Consider the following 18,420-nt stretch of genomic DNA (forward strand, 5'->3'; position numbering starts at 1 on the left):
GGGCTCATTGAGATGAATGTACACGGCCATGTGCACGGCCCGTGATTTGCGGGCGGCCCGTAAATGACACTCAGCGGCCGTCCGAGCCACAAATCACGGTCCGTGCACACCACTACTGTCGTGTGCATGAGGTCTTAGATCTTTTATAGGAACTAAAGCAGAGTGGAGGTGAAATTTAAAAATTTCATTTTTTTGCAGAAATTCTTTTTTTCGGTAACAGAGAAAATGTTAATAGAGAAACACAACTCAATTTTGATTACTAGGATTCTGCAGTTTTTAGAAATATTAGCGCTATTGTGCTAATTGACTCAAACACAGACCTCAGAAATGTAGGAGCACCGTATGGATTATGTAGCCTCCTTTTTATTAGGATGTTTTCCAGGCACCACTAAAGGTTTGCAGAGGCCTTGAGGTGCCAAAACATAAGAAACAACCCCAAAAAGATGGGGGGTGTAGTTTAGTAAACTACACCCCCCGAGGGATTATTTTTGTGTGCAAGTGAGCATATTGACCACATGTTAGGGATCTGCCAGGTACTTCATCTAGCTATACTCCTGGGATTAATCAATCCACACCTGAGGCCAGACCTGTTCGACTGACACCATCTCCCACCAACCAGGGTGGCAGGCTCAGGAGTGGGAGAGCCTATCGCGGCCTGGTCTCTCGGAGTTAGCTCCGCCCCCTGCCCTTTATTACCTGCCCTGTGCTCTCCCTCCGTGCTTGTAATTCTTTTGGATTCCTGGCCCCACTGCTGCTTGCTCCAGCCTGCTTCTGCCGTGCTTCTGCCTTGCTGCAGTTCTGCTTGACCTGCTTTGCTTGCCCTGGCTTGCTTCTGTCTCCGTGCCCGCTCGGGTGTACTCACTTCGTCCTGGTCCTGACTGTTCGTTCGCCGCCCCGTTTCCTCGTGGCGTTCCGTGGCTACTGCCCCTTCCCTTGCGTGTTCCCTGTTTGTCTTCCTGTGCACTTAGCCAGCGTAGGGACCGCCGCCCAGTTGTACCTCGTCGCCTAGGGCGGGTCGTTGCAAGTAGGCAGGGACAGGGCGGTGGGTAGATTAGGGCTCACTTTCCCTTCACCTCCTTCCTGCCATTACATAATTACAAGCCCTTACCTAGTCTACCATTTCTCCTACGCTGACGCTATCATGGACCCCCTTGAGACCCTGACCCATCAGATGCAGGGCCTCTCCCTACAGGTCCAGGCCCTGGCCCAAAGGGTCAATCAGGGTGACGCTGCTTTAGTAGTACCCCTCACCTCACCTCTAGAACCCGACCTCAAGTTACCTGACCGGTTTTCAGGGGACCGTAAGACGTTTCTCTCCTTCCGGGAGAGTTGCAGACTGTATTTCCGCCTAAAGCCCCACTCCTCAGGTTCCGAGAACCAGCGGGTGGGTATCATCATATCCCGACTCCAGGAAGGGCCCCAAGAGTGGGCCTTCTCCTTGGCTCCTGACGCCCCTGAACTTTCCTCTGTTGATCGTTTTTTCTCTGCCCTCGGACTCATTTACGACGAGACTGACAGGACTGCTTTAGCCGAGAGTCAGCTGGTGACCTTACGTCAGGGTAGGAGACCGGTTGAGGAATACTGTTCTGATTTTAGGAAGTGGTGCGTAGCTTCTCAGTGGAACGATCCGGCCCTAAGGTGCCAGTTTAGGTTAGGATTATCTGACGCCCTGAAGGATCTGCTGGTTAGCTACCCCTCGCCTGACTCCCTTGACCAGGTTATGGCCCTAGCAGTACGACTTGACCGACGTCTCAGGGAACGTCAGCTAGAACGCTTCAGTGTGCTCCCCTCTGACTTTTCTGCGATTTCCCCCGAGGTCCCGTCTCCTCGCCCCTCCATGGAGGACTCGGAGGTACCTATGCAACTCGGGGCCTCCATGTCCCCTCGACAACGTAGGGAGTTTCGCAGAATGAATGGTCTCTGCTTCTACTGTGGGGACGACAAGCATCTACTGAACACCTGTCCCAGGCGCAAGAATAAGAAGCCGGAAAACTTCCGCGCCTAAGTGATCATCGGGGAGGTCACTTGGGCGCACAGGTATTTCCCGTTAATGTGAAACGCAATAAGATTTTGCTTCCCTTTCAGGTCTCGTTTGCTGGCCGGTCTGCCACGGGCAGTGCTTTCGTGGATTCTGGCTCATCTGCTAATATCATGTCTGTGGAATTTGCTATGTCTCTAAAGATGCCTTGTATTGATTTACCTTATCCTATCCCTGTAGTAGGAATCGACTCAACCCCCCTTGCTAATGGTTATTTTACTCAGCATACTCCTGTTTTTGAACTCCTGGTTGGCTCCATGCATTTGGAGCAGTGCTCTGTACTGGTGATGCAGGGATTATCGTCTGATCTGGTTTTAGGCCTTCCCTGGTTGCAGTTGCATAATCCCACATTTGATTGGAATACTGGGGATCTCACCAAATGGGGTAATAAATGTCTTATGTCATGTCTTTCTGTTAACTCTATTTCTCCCCGGGAGGAGGTAAACACGCTTCCTGAGTTTGTTCAGGACTTCGCCGATGTGTTTTCTAAGGAGGTGAAGGGAAAGTGAGCCCTAATCTACCCACCGCCCTGTCCCTGCCTACTTGCAACGACCCGCCCTAGGCGACGAGGTACAACTGGGCGGCGGTCCCTACGCTGGCTAAGTGCACAGGAAGACAAACAGGGAACACGCAAGGGAAGGGGCAGTAGCCACGGAACGCCACGAGGAAACGGGGCGGCGAACGAACAGTCAGGACCAGGACGAAGTGAGTACACCCGAGCGGGCACAGAGACAGAAGCAAGCCAGGGCAAGCAAAGCAGGTCAAGCAGAAATGCAGCAAGGCAGAAGCACGGCAGAAGCAGGCTGGAGCAAGCAGCAGTGGGGCCAGGAATCCAAAAGAATTACAAGCACGGAGGGAGAGCACAGGGCAGGTAATAAAGGGCAGGGGGCGGAGCTAACTCCGAGAGACCAGGCCGCGATAGGCTCTCCCACTCCTGAGCCTGCCACCCTGGTTGGTGGGAGATGGTGTCAGTCGAACAGGTCTGGCCTCAGGTGTGGATTGATTAATCCCAGGAGTATAGCTAGATGAAGTACCTGGCAGATCCCTAACACCACACAAGTATTTCATAGATTTTGGTAGTTGAATATGGGAGAAAAAGTACCCCACATTTTGTTGCACAATTTCTCCTGAGTTAGGAAATACCCCATATGTGGTTGTAAACGGCTGTTTGGGTATGTGGCAGGACTCAGAAGGGAAAGAACGTGGCTTTTGGAGCACATATTATTTTACTGTACCAGTACTGTGAAAACCCCTGAGAAGTGACCCCATTTTGGAAACTACACCTCTCAAGAATCCTCTAGAGTGTAGTGAATATTTTGACTTTTACAGGTGTTTCGTAAAATATATGTGAATTGAACCGTGAAAATGAAAGATTAAATTATTTTGCAATAATACGTAGTTTTAGCTCAAATGTTTTTATTTTCACAAGGAATACAGGAGAAAAAGTACCCCATAATCTGATATGCTATTTTTTTCAGAGTATGGTTATAATCGCATTTATGGTCATTAACTACTGTTTGGGCACGCAGTAGGGCTCATAGAGAAAGGGGCGTCATTTTGGCTTTTGGTGCGCAGATATTGCAGGAATGGTTTGCGGATGCCATATTGCATTTACAAAGCCCTTGAGGTGTCAGGTCCGTATTTCAGGGTATCTTCCTTTCCCCTGTTATTTCACACCGAATAACCACCTCTGTAAATTGAAAGCTGAAGGCATGCCTGGAAAGAAGTACACACCACAGACAAATGTTGGTAGACATCTTTTCCCTCAGTTCAGCAGGAAGCAAACTGACTTTTATTCAGAACAAAGAAACACAGGAAAAGACACATGCCTCCTCCCTAGGGATGTGGGAGTGCCCAAGCCCCCACCAGGTTCTCAGCTGCAAGTTCTCAGACTCACTCTTCTTGCATTCCAGGGGGCGGTGTCTTCCATAGGTGTGTCCGACATGAACAAAGAACTTATTATATATCAGTATATTACACAAAGAACTGAAATGTATATAAATATGTGTGAGGATAATATTATTCAAACAATATACATGGTAATGATCCCTGACAGTCCCCCCTAAAAATATTATTACTCTATCCCTGAGTCTTGCCTATCAACCTACCACTGACCACTCGAACCAGGCGGGTAGGGGTTTTGGAGTTTTTCACCAGCTTGAGACGAGCTACTCCTGATGAGTAACCCCCCTTTGTACCTGGACTTCCAAGGTTTCGGAGTGGTCCTAACTTTCCCTATTCTCCTCAGGATACGGGATGGTTGTCTTGGTATAATCTACAAACCGCTGCTGGTTGTAATATATATATATATATATATATATATATATATATATATATATATATAAAATTAATCCAGTCTACGTTTTTATTAATGGTAATAATTGTCGCACTGTCACTTACTGTCCTAGTGGGACTTTTACCCCTGCAGATATAACAGGTCATGGGCAGCACAGTGACCTTCACCTCACACCTTCACATAAAAACTCCTCAGATTGTAATTTGCAGCACCGTGGCATATTTACACACATTATAATTATAAACCTCAGACATTATAAACAATAGGGCCTCAACTAATAACATAATGCTACCACCAATCTCATGCTATCACCCTCAGGTTTCGGGTCCCATCAGTTCATTGCCAGTCCTGTACATCATCGTCCCCTTCTTCTCCTGTCTTCTGCTCTTCACTGACTGTCACACTCAGGGTAACCCACACAATTGTGGAGTCAGACTACATTGGTGTCCAGTGGGGGAGTTATTATTACCCCCTCCTAGCCACTTACTTATCAAAACACTTGATACTGCTGACGGATTCACTCAGGTCTTTGGTCTTTACTTTGATCTTTGCTGATGTCATCAGGACTTGGTTTGGTCCTTCTCATCTGTCAGACACTGTCTCCTTTAGTTTACGTCATTAGGCTGTACATAGCACCTCATACAGTGAGCCTGGGGTGAGATCCCACGTAGGCGGATTGGTGGAGTTGTATTGTGACTACCACAAACCCTCCGCATCTGTACTCTTCCTCTGGCAAGTTACTTGTCTGGGCGGCCGCTAAGAATTGTGACACTGCCGTCAGTTCATGATAAACGCGTTGTACTGTATCAGGCTGCACCTGCCGCATCTCAGTGATGGAGTTCATCGTGTTAAAAGTCTTTTAGTTCATATTTACTGGCACTTGCTGGGGACCCCCAACCCTTGTCAATTGTTAAAATAAATACTAATCTGGTGATAACATCATCCGCATACACTATAAACGTTGTTCTAAGTACATACAATAATGTCAGGCCCTTAAATGACATCAAACACCTTTATATAAGGAAAAAACTTCTCTGTTACAATAGACAGGGCACCTAGAAGATGTGTGATTATTGGGTACATTTAATTTGCACTTGGTGATACTTTTTCAGCAGGATTTGTACCTTGACCTCAGCTGATTGCCTAGAACATCTCCACCTCACAGAAATATACACAGATTCCACATGTTTAGCTGACAAGTGTCTAAAACTAATTTTTCTTACTCTAATCTGGTTCGTTCTACCTGGGAAGGCCTCTCAAGGTCGGTTCTCTTCGTGGGAGGCGGGTATGATAAGGTTGGCACCGGTCTGCCAGGACTGTTCTGTAGGCAAATCAAACAGCTCTAACAGAATTTAGCAGCAACAGCTGTAAAACCTGGGACATACCAATTAGATCTTACCACGTCGATCCTTGCAGTCTTGGGGCATATGTGAGGTCATACACCATCAATACAAGTGCCATCAAGAGTGCCTTGGGTGTTACCGGTTCACCTTCCTTTATCCGTCCACATTCTGTCAGAATCTGGTTCTCACGCCTTCCGCTCCCAGTTGGACTCTTCCTGTGAAGAACAAGCTGTTCATAGCCTAATCAGTAATTGATCTTAATCAGATAATTAACTTGAAGAAAAACATTAACAATGACAGATTTATTTTAAACGTTCACACTGATCAGTAACTAAAACGGATACCTACAAACTGATTCTTCTTCTTTATATATATCTATACATACACATATACACTGCACAGAATTCTCTGCTCTAAAATTTCCCTTTCACAACAAAAACAAAAATAAACAAATAAAAATGTTTTCGAATGGGAATATTCCGCTTCTGTACCTTTTATCTGACACATCCAACAGTCCAATGCTGAGGCTAGTCTAGAACGTTACATAAAACTTAACCTCAGTATTTAATATTCCCACAACCCTTCTTAAATACAGTTATTAAACAAACTAACCTTGGGACAATGTCTAGTGAACTGCTGACATCTTATCATTGTACAAACACTAGGTCAATACTTGAGATAACATTGTTCCCCTGTCACTTACACACAACGTCTGCAGTGGGGAAGATACCGACCGGGCTTCAGGCCTCCCCTGAGAACAGGACTACACATACGAGCACATTGTCATACACTTCTACCTCGGGTAGTTGTATGTTCTGCAGTTGCTGGGACGGATAATCTGGCCGGGCTGCACTTTTCACAGATACCTTTGCTGTTTTACCTATGTCATGCCGTGCGCACATCATGCCGGCTGCTACAAACCTAGTGGTGACATTATTGTATCCAGGGACAAGCCAATTTACTGACACCTGGCTGCACATATCCTTGTTGTCAGGTCTGTCGTCTCTCGCTCTCTCAATTGGCTTACCCGATGATCCAACAAAGTTCCTACTACCAATGGGCCCATAATTGTGGGCGATGCCAAAAGCGTACCTAGAGTCAGTGTAAATGTCGGCCGTCTTACCTTTTGCCAGGTTACAGCCTCAGCGAGCACCTCCAGCTCTGCTCCTTGAGATGAACAAGAAGGTGAGAGTGGTTTCTGGATGATTTACCTGGTGCCTCGTATCCCGGCTTGTACATACTGTATAATAAAATCTCTTTATTACAAATTTACATTAAAACCCCATGTCACATATAGATAGAACATCTCAAAGGGGTGGCGTCTTCATTCTCTAAAATAAAACCAAATGTTATACACGTCTCCACACTCATCTGATAATCCAGAACACTTTGAGAATTTCACTTTTATCAGGTTCTGTAAATACTTGATTAATACAAAAACAAATAAAAATATATTACTGAAATCTGGCATAAAATAAACAATGTTCAGACAATTTTTGTTTTGCCTTCTCCCCCATATAAATCTGTAAAGACTCATCTGTGAGTCACCTCGCCTCCTGTGTAAATTTGCTGGAGGGGGATGGTCTTTTACACACTACCTCATATTGGATGGAGACTACAGCACAGCTTACCCAGTGCCATATTTACTGTTCTGGAAAGATCTGGAACCATCTACACAGAAAAACCTCAAAATTTAATCTGGATTACTCATTGGGGTCTCATATACATTTTTTAGATCTCCTGAAACCAAATTAATTAATTCAAAACAAACAAAAATTGTACCTGATCAGTTCCTTCACCATTCCCCCCTTTGTGGACTCTGCGAAAGTAATGTAGCAGAGTTCAAAACTACATCTCAACATAACAAAGTCGGGCACTAGTTTAACCTGCTGTAATGTACAACAGCCTGAAACAAAAATGACTTTTTCCTGACGAAAATACATTTTATCTTTACAATGACATAACTCATGTGTGAAATCAAAAACAAAACAATTGTAGTTAGTTATTCAATAAAACAGAAAATATTATATCTGATAACATTAATTACTGCAAACCAATAAACTGTATATAAAAATAGGGAACGGTGGGGGGCACATACATTTTCAAAACCCCGTGTCTCACAGTATCTATAGTTTAATACATCTGAATTAACATCAAAACACATTAAATCTGATCACATCATAACACATAAATATCGTAACTTTTATAAACAACAGCGCATGCGCAAAGATAAGAAATTTATTTAGGTTTGTAGACATTATATATATATATATATATATATATATATATATATATATATATATATATATATATATATATATATATCTAAAAGTAGTACATATGGAAATCCTTTGTCTGCAGACTGCACCCAGTCAGCCCCCCCTCCTCCTCCCAAACACAGCATACCACAGGGGAGGTCACACACTCATTCCTCACAGCTTCTAGTCTCACAATCTTAACCCTTTCAATGCCGGAAAAACAACATACGTATCTGCAATCATTCATCACTCCATTGTATAGGAATTATCTACGTTCAAATCATCAAACACATAATCTGTAACAGTCCAATCTGTCGGCCACCATCCCTATATTATGATGACATGTTGTTTCATCAGTGAACAGCGTCCAGCACACTAGAATTGAATCTAAAAATAGAAAAGACACTGCAGCATGGGTTAAAAATGACAAAATTAACAAGGCGATTATTTCATACTGACTTGGTTGGGCCGGGCGTGGCCACATCAGGGGCAGCGGGGGGCAGCCTCTCCCATTGGAAACAACACACTCGACATGAGGTACAGACGCCATTTTAAGGTGGGGGCTGTTCTTTTGTTTTCTAATACATATAACATAATATAATACCTTTCTTATTCCTAGCTTCCTCTTCTGAAAATCCCTCTAAAGCACTTTCCATCAACTTACAACCTTCCAACTTCCCTTTGTTCTCCAGAATACCTTTTGCCCTAACTCCGGCTTGCAGCCGCCCTCCTCTATGGATTCCACACACTTTCATCAATTTCTTCATTTTACTCACATACTGCTTCCCTTCTCTTCGCTTCACTAAATCATATGCCTAACAGTCTATATTATACACGCAATTTATATAACAATTTATATAACAATTTATTACACGTCTTATCAGTGCATGGCACCCCGCGTGCGCCTGTCCCACGTCTTATCACACGTCTTATCAGTGCATTGCATTGCACCCCGCATGCCCGCGTATAGGACAGGTTATAATACTATCCATGACTTATTACACATGTATATTGTGCCCGCGTGCCCCTGTATAAGACAGGTTATAATACTATGCACGACTTATCACACATGCATATTGTGCCCGCGTATTCTCTATCTAGTCCCTAATTACCCAGAAGATGGTTAGTCGGGCGCGACTAAGGTCTCACAGGTTTGCGACCTCACAGCGGAAAATATCGCCTCTGTCGTCTGAGATAATCCAGGAAATTAACAAAAGGGTTCTACAGATCGCCACAAGACTGTCCACTAACACAGATAAGACGAAGATTCATAAAATCAACTCGCTTACCGTGTTATTGCGGAGGTGATCAAATTCCTTATCAGTGGGCAATACTGGGTCCTCTGTTTCACCCTGTGATTGTCGGTTATCCGGATTTTGATATTTTCTCGAGTGAGGTCCCTGTTCGGGCGCCAAAAATGTCAGGTCCGTATTTCAGGGTATCTTCCTTTCCCCTGTTATTTCACACCGAATAACCACCTCTGTAAATTGAAAGCTGAAGGCATGCCTAGAAAGAAGTACACCACACAGACAAATGTTGGTAGACATCTTTTCCCTCAGTCCAGCAGGAAGCGAACTGACTTTTATTAAGAACAAAGAAACACAGGAAAAGACACATGCCTCCTCCCTCGGGATGTGGGAGTGCCCAAGCCCCCACCGGCTTCTCAGCTGCAAGTTCTCAGACTCACTCTTCTTGCATTCCAGGGGGCGGTGTCTTCCATAGGTGTGTCCGACATGAACAAAGAACTTATTACATATCAGTATATTACTCAAAGAACTGAAATGTATATACATATGTGTGAGGATAATATTTTTCAAACAATATAAATGGTAATGATCCCTGACAGAGGAACCAGTACAGTGGAAACCCCCCAGAAGGGACCACCCTCAATAATTAATCTAGGGGTGTAGTAAGCATTTTGGCCCCACTGGTGTTTTCCAAAAATTAGTGCGCAAGGGATGCTGCAGAGTGAAAATTGCAATTTTCCATAGATATGCCATTTCAGAGCCCCAATATGTTGGGTCCTCCTTGTATCATTGTGAAAAGTTGTCTCTCTCTAATTTATGCTGTGTTTCCTGGTTGAAGAAACACCGTACATGTGGCCCTAATCTCTAGCCTGGATATACGACAGGGGTGAAAGAGTAGAATGCGCATGTGAGGCCCAATTTGGTGATTTACACAGCATTGGCCCACATTTGCAAAGACTCTGAGGTGAAATAATTTAAGAAACCCAAAGAATAGACCCCATTATGGAAACTACACCCCTCAAGGCATTTATCAAAGGGTAGTGAGTATTTTGACCCCACAGGTGTTAATGCGTATCAGAAGGTGCAACGTAAAAATGTGCAATTTTCCAGTCTCATAGCTGCTTCACAGCTATGGGTTGCAGATCACTTATATAAATGTACAAGGCATGTACATTCCTATTTATGCTCTCTTGCACTGACCCACAACTTGGGCTTCTTCACAAAACTATGAAAATAAAAATGTGCAAGATCTTACTTCTGTAGTGATTTACAAAGTCTACATAAACTCATCTACAGCATCTAAAACCACACATTCGTGTCGTGTCTGTACCAAGGGTGTAAATACTAGATGAGTAGACATAGCAATTTCTATGGGACCCAGCAGCAGCTGTGTTCACACAGGCTATTTTCAGCCGGTTTTCGGGCCGTAAACATCCCGAAAAACGGCTGAAAAATCGGAAGCAGAACGCCTACAAACATCTGGCAATTGATTTCAATGGGAAATACGGCGTACTGTTCTGAAACGGCATTATTTTACGCCTCATTTTCAAATAACGGCGTGTAAAAAGACGCCCCGTAAAAAGAAGTGCATATCACTTCTTGAGCCGTTTTTGGAGCCGTTTTTCATTGACTCAGTAGATAAACAGCTCCAAACACGGCCTTAAAAAACACAGCGAAAAACGCTAGTCTGATTAAAAAACGGCTGAAAATCAGGAGCTGTTTTCCCTTGAAAACAGCTCTGTATTTTCAGGCGTATTTTGTTAACCCCTTCCCGCACCTTGACGTAACTGCACGTCAATGTGTGTAGTAAGTTCGCGCACCTTGACGTGCAGTAACGTCTGTGCTTTGACAGTTAACCGCCGCACGGCGCTTCACCGCAGCGGCGGTTAACTGTGCAGGGTGTCTGCCCTGCATTCCCCGTTGCCGATCAGTGGCCTATCGCCGCTGATTTCGGCAGTTAACCCCTTCGATGCGGCGGTCGATTGCGATCGCCACATCGAAGGATTTTAGCGCTGATCGGCAGCCCCCACGTGAAATCACGGGGGCTGGCGATGGTACCCATGGCAACCGGACGCCAGACAATGGCTTCGGGGCTGCCATGTACAGAAGCCTATGAGGACCAGCCGGAGGCTGGTCGTCGTAGGCTTCCTGTCAGTGTGACTGTTACGTCACAATGACAGTTAGAATACATTACACTACGTAGGTAGTGTAATGCATTCCAGCAGCGATCAAAGCTGCAAGTCTAAGTGTCCCCTAGTGGGACAAGTGAAAAAAGTAAAAAAAAAGAATAAAAATGTTTTAAAAAATGTAAAAATAAAAGTTATAAGTGACATAAACAAGAACTGCTTTTTTTTTCCTATAATAAGACTTTTATTATAGGAAAAAACTGAACACGTAAAAAAAAAAAAAAGTACACATATTGGGTATCACCGCGTTCGTAACGACCCCAACTATAAAACTATAATATTATTTTTCCTGCATGGTGAACACCGCAACAAAAATAAACGAAAAACAATGCGAGAATCACTATTTTTTGGTCACCACCCCTCCCAAAATATACAATAAAAAGTGATCAAAAAGTCGCATGTACGCCAAAATAGTACCGATACAAACTACAACCCGTCCCGCAAAAAACAAGCCCTTACACAGCTTTTTTGACTGAAAAATAAAAAAGTTACGGCTCTCAGAATATGGTGACACAAAAAATGATGTATTTTCTAAATAAGTGATTTTATTGCGCAAACGTTGCAAAACATAAAAAAACCTATATACATATGGTATCGCCGTAATCGTACTGACCCGCAGAATAAAATATAATGATAATTTATAGCCCAGGGTAAACGGCGTAAAAAATAAATAAAAATCATTGTCTGAATTGATGGTTTATGGTCACCTGGCTTGCCGAAAAATGGAATAAAAAGTGATCAACAAAATCGCATGTACGCCAAAATGGTACCAATGAAAATTACAGATTGTCCCACAACAAATAAGCCCTCACGCAGCTCCGGCGGTGAAAAAATAAAAAAAAGTTTCGGCTCCCAGATTATGGCGATGCAAAATGTGCAGAGCGTTCCAAAAGCAGATAAGATTGGGCACCATTTATCAGTGCGACACCGGCCACATATCTGCAGATTATTATTTACCCCATTATTATACCCTCTTATTATGCCCTGATGTACTCTGCCCAGCCTACATATGCCCCCACATTATAAACTGAAATACCAGCAAAACGCCAAACAGAACTACTACCAAGCTAAATCTGTGCTCCAAAAGCCAAATGCCGCTCCCTCCCTTCTGAGGCCTGCAGCGTACCCAAACAGCCATTTACGTCCACCGATATGGCATCGCCATACCCGGGAGAACCCGGTTACTATTTTATGAGGTATTTGTGGCACAAACTGGGCACAACATATAGTGCACTAAAATGGCACATCAGTGGAAAATTTTAATTTTCACTCTGCACCCTCCGCTGCGCATTAAACCCTTCGCGCACCATGACTTAATAGCATGTCGTGGTGTGTGGGGGGTGATATATGGAGCGTCTCACTCACTGAGCCCGTGCCATACGCTGCGGGTGTCAGCTGTGTATTACTAACGGACAGAAACAGCGATCGCGCTGTTACAGGAGCCTGTAAAAATGACAATATACTGCAATACATTAGTATTGCAGTGTATTCTACCAGTGATCTAACGATCGCTGGTTCAAGTCTCCTATGGGGACTAATAAAATATGTAAAAACAAAAGTAAATAGTTATTATTAGTGGAAAAAATTAAATAAATATTTAAAGTCCAAAAAGAAACCCTTTTCACTTTTTTTCTCTAAAGTAATGTGAAAAAATAAAAAAAATACACACAATTGGTATCGCTGCGTCCGTAAAAGTCCAAGCTATTACAATATACCATTATTGAACTCGCACGGTGAACGCCGTGAAAAATAAAGAATTTTAAACTGCAAAATCACAGTTTTTTGGTCACCTTGGCTCTACCAAAAAATGTAATAAAAAATGCTCAAAAAGACTTATGTACCAAAAAATGATACCAATAAAAACGACAGCACGTCCCGCAAAAAATAAGCCCTCACACCGCTCTATTGACGGAAAAATAAAAAAGTTGTGGCTCTCGGAAAGCGGGGAGGAAAAACGAAAAAGAAAAAGCAAAATATGGATCAGTTCGGAAAGGGTTAATTACTTTCTAATGAAAAAACATTTATGACCACATATGAGGTATAGCCATACTCGGGAGAAATTGCTTTACAAATGTTGGGGTGCATTTTCTCCTTTATCCTTTGAGAAATTGAAAAAATGCAACATTTTAGTGGAAATAATGTTGATATTCATTTTCACGGCCTAATTCTAATAAATTCTGCAAAAGACGTGTGGGGCCTAAATGCTCACTATACCCCTAGATAGATTCCTTAAGTGGTGTAGTTTCCCAAATGGGGTTACTTTTGGGGGGCTTCCACTGTTTCGGTCTCTCAGTGGCTTTGCAAATTCGACATGACACCCAAAAACTATTCAAGCTAAATTTGAGCTCCAAAAGCCAAATAGCGCTCCTTCCCTTCTAAGCCCCGGTGTGGGTCCAAACAGCAGTTTATTACCACATATGGGGTATTTACGTAATCAGGAGAAATTGTTTTACAAATGTAGGGGTGCTTTTTCTCCTTTATTCCTTGTAAAAATTAAAAATGTCTAAGTTCTTACAGAAAAAAAGTAGATTTTTACCTTTACAGACTAAGTTCAATGAATTTAGCAAAACAACTGTAGGGTCAAAATGCTAACTGTACCCCTAGAAAAATTCCTTGAGGGGTGTAGTTTCCAAAATGGGGTCACTTTTGGGGGGTTTCCACTGTTTTCATCCCTCCAGTGCATTGCAAACGCGACACGGCACTGAAAACTATTCCAGCAAAATCAGAAATCCAAAATCCAAATGGTGCTCCTTCTCTTCTGAGCCATGCTGTGGGTCCAAACAGCAGTTTATTACCACATATGGGGTATTACTATAATCGGAAGAAATTGCTTTACATATGTTCGGGTGTTTTTCTACTTTTATTCCTTGTAAAAATTTAAAATTTCTACATTTTTTCACAAAAAAAGTAGATTTTCATCTTCACATACTAATTCAAATACATTTAGCAAAAAAACTGTGGGTTCAAAATGTTAACTATACCCATAGATAAATTCCTTGAGGGGTATAATTTCCAAAATGGGGTCACTTTTGGGGGTCTTTACTGTTTTGTTACCACAAGACCTATTCAAACCTGACATGGTGCCTAAAATATATTCTAGAAAAAGGAGGCCCCAAAATCCACTAGGTGCTCCTTTGCTTCTGAGGCCTGTGTTTCAGTCCATTACCGCACTAGGACCACATGTGGGATATTTCTAAAAACTGCAGAATCTGGGCAATAAATATTGAGTTGCATTTCTTGGGAAAAACCTTCTGTGGTACAGAAAAAATGTATTGCAAATGAATTTAAAAAAAAACAACAAAATGAAATTTGTACATTACACCTCTACTTTGCTTTAATTACTGTGAAACGCCTAAAGGGTTAAAACAATTTCTGAATGCTGTTTTGAATACTTTGAGGGGTGCCGTTTTCAAAATGGGGTGATTTATGGGGACTTTCTAATATATAAGGCCCTAAAAGCCACTTCAGAACTTAACTGGTCCCTGAAAAAATAGGCTTTTGAAATTTTCTTGAAAATATGAGAAATTGCTGCTAAAGTTCTAAGCCTTGTAACGTCCTAGAAAAATAAAAGAATGATCAAAAAACGGTGCAAGCATAAAGTAGACATATGGGAAATATAAACTAGTAAGTATTTTGTGCAGTATTACTATCTGTCTTACAAGCAAATACATTTAAATATAGAAAAATGCAAATTTTTCTTAAATTTCTCTAAATCTTGGTGTTTTTTACAAATAAATATTGAATTTATCGACCAAATTTTTCCCTAACAAAAAGTACAATTTGTCACGAGAAAACAGTCTCAGAATCACTTGGATAGGTAAAAGCATTCCGGAGTTATTACCACATAAAGTGACACATGTCAGATTTGAAAAATCGGCTTCGTCCTGAAGGCCAAAACAGGCTCAGTCCTGAAGGGGTTAACTGTGTGAACATACCCTAATACTTATCAGAGGGGAGAAGCTGCTGGTGTTCACTGTGCTGCTGCCACTCGAATAGTGTATGATAGAGGCGGAGAGCGACCTTGAGTTTACATGGGGGAGGCAGTGGATAATTGAGGGCAGGGTATACGTTGAGATGCCAAGGATTTTCTTAAAGTGATTGGTTGCCATGGTGAACAGACAAAGAAATGTGTCCATCACTTATTTTTTCTGAAAATTCTCAAATAATATTAGTGCAGGACCAAGGGAAATGCTTATTTCTAAAACATGCCTCATTGAATGTAGTTAATTATATGGCCTTCGCAGGTTACAATACAAAGAGTACATGATGGAAGAAATAAAATGAATGCATGTTATTATACAAGGACAGACACAATATCAATTAATAGTTTTTTTCCTCTATAAATGATAAAATCAAGAGAATTGTTTCGCTGTCTGATATCTAATTTTAGGTTGTGCATATTTTCTTTATATCATAAATGTGTTTTAATAATAAATGTTTAGTGGAAAGTGGATCTGTATTACATACTGTATAAACATAGGGCCAATGCTCCATTCTTCCCCCAATGTTTTACAATCTCACCTCATATTTCCCACTATAAACAAAACTCTTATCATATTAGACACTGGTGATGCTTTGAAGTGGCCTGGGACTTGAGGACGCGAGCGTATTGGTAATAAAGAGCAGCTTTCATTAATCTTCTAAAGACAGAGCATTCTTTTGTGAGTTAAATGGAGGGCAGAACGCAGTTTTTAATTAAGATATGAATATAACATACTATTTTATTTAAGACCCAAACAGGTTTCCCGAGCTATTGAAAAACATAAAAAAGTACTTATATGTATTTGAATGGTCACCAGATGATGATGATTTAGCTCAAAAGCAGTTTTTTTTCTTTCCATTATGTTGCCCAGCTCTGTGGAGCACTGTTGGTTTCATTTTGTTAGGGCATACTGTGGGCGAAATTACCATGTAAAGGACTACAGTTCCCAGGACTCCTTTTCCCTCTCACAGATACTGCCTCTATTTACAGCTGACTGCATATCCCTCTATTATAAGGAGTAAGGTAAGGCTGAAATGTCTTACTGCCTGCTATTGAGACACAGCTCTGCTGTTCTTCTGCTAAAATGTGCAGCCCAGCATGTGAAACACGATCCCGACAGTGAGGTCTGGGAGAGCTAGGGAGCCGTGGAGATAAGAGACATGTGATGTGTAATGTCCAGAACTACAGGAAGGTGGGAGAGTGGAGATAACCACGTGTTCAGTGTCTGGATGTCACACAGGGAGGTAAACAACAGGAGCATGGTCATGTGACTGCATCTGAGACTGGCTTACAGAGGCATTTCAGCTACAGACACTACATTAGTAAGTGACTAATCTTGCTGCAGTTAAAGCATTTTCACACCATTTTTTAAAGATTGGAAAACCCTTTAAAAACCTTTTAAATGTTAGGTGGTGATTGCAATGGTTAGTTCGGCATTTAAAGAGACACACATAATATTTATAATTTCTATTTGTACTTATGAACAATGTGCATCATATCTTTAGAACCCTCAAAATGGCTATTGCCAGAAGGACAATGTAATAATTAAATGTTCTGTACATGATGATTTCTACAATCATTAGGGAAAGATTTCTTGACTTGTCTATGCAACAAAATATGTTCTGTTTAGTAAAGAAAAGCTGAATTTTTCCCTGTCCAGCCCTAGAAACGTTCACACACACATATCAACTTCTGTCTGTCACGTTAGGATGAGCAAATATGGGAATCACTGTATCATTAAAAATTTTAAATATTTATTACCACCGGGCAAGGGCATGTGCCTAGGAAAAGTTGTTCAAGTAGAATTCTTAATAAAAAGCTGGTGGTAAATGTGTGAGTGAGCAAGCTTGCATACCAAGTGGGGCCCCCAGGTTATGGTCTGATATATGATAATGTGCCAGAACATGACCAGAACAACGTCTTGGCACTTTTTTTGGGCTGGCAGAACGATTTTAAAAGAGACCGCTGCACTCTGCCATTTTCAAGTGGCTTTGAGTCCTCAGGACATGAATACATTTTAATAGTGTGGTGGAGCATGGAACCGTCAACTCCCTGCCCTGCCATTCACTCTCGTAAGCCACATCAGGCATGCGCGATGCTGCTGGATGCACTGGCCAGAAGCAGCCAGTAGCCTGAGCTGTTCCATTCATTGAGGAAATGGGGTTAGGTGAATATTAGCTGTATTACTTTTGCACTGGGGATTACTTAGAGGGCACTATTACTATGTGGGGGATAGTGGCACAAAAGGGGCACTTATACTGTGTTGGGACCTACTTAAAGAGGCTCTGTCACCACATTATAAGTGCCCTATCTTGTACATAATGTGATCGGCACTGTAATGTAGATTACAGCAGTGTTTTTTATTTAGAAAAACGATCATTTTCGACGGAGTTATGACTTACTCACACATTAACGTTACTGTAACGTCCTGACAGTGAATAGACATCGCTTCCAGCCAGGACGTGATGTCTATTCAGAATCCTGACACTTCGGTAACGTTTGTGGTTGATTTACAGCACAGCAAGCGTAATCTAGTTTTAAATGACAGTTTACAGCATAATCTCGCGAGATTGCGCTTGCCTTGCTGTAAAGCTCGCACAAACGTTACCGAATTGTCAGGATTCTGAATTGACATCACGTCCTGGCTGGTAGTGATGTCTATTCACTGTCAGGATACTTGAGTAACGTTAATGTGTGTGTATGTGGCTGCACATAGTGATCTAGCTAGATCACTATGTGCTGTGTAAATGAATGGAAAGAAGTGTATGACGCTGATTGGTCAGCATCATACACTTCTCTCCACAACGCCCACTTGGTCAGAAAGTAAAACACGCCCAGTTGTCCGTTAAGAAAGTAATTAACATAAAGCTAATATAGGTCGTAACTTCGTCAAAAATGATAGTTTTTCTAAATAAAAAAACACTGCTGTAATCTACATTACAGCGCCGATCATATTATGTACAAGATAGGCCACTTATAATCTGGTAACAGAGCCTCTTTAACCCGTTAGTGACCGGCCCATCGTGTTTCTACGTCAGTCACTAACGGGCCTTATTCCGATGCCATAGAC

Source organism: Rhinoderma darwinii, chromosome 2, assembly GCF_050947455.1.
Source record: "Rhinoderma darwinii isolate aRhiDar2 chromosome 2, aRhiDar2.hap1, whole genome shotgun sequence".
Lineage (NCBI taxonomy): Eukaryota > Metazoa > Chordata > Amphibia > Anura > Rhinodermatidae > Rhinoderma > Rhinoderma darwinii.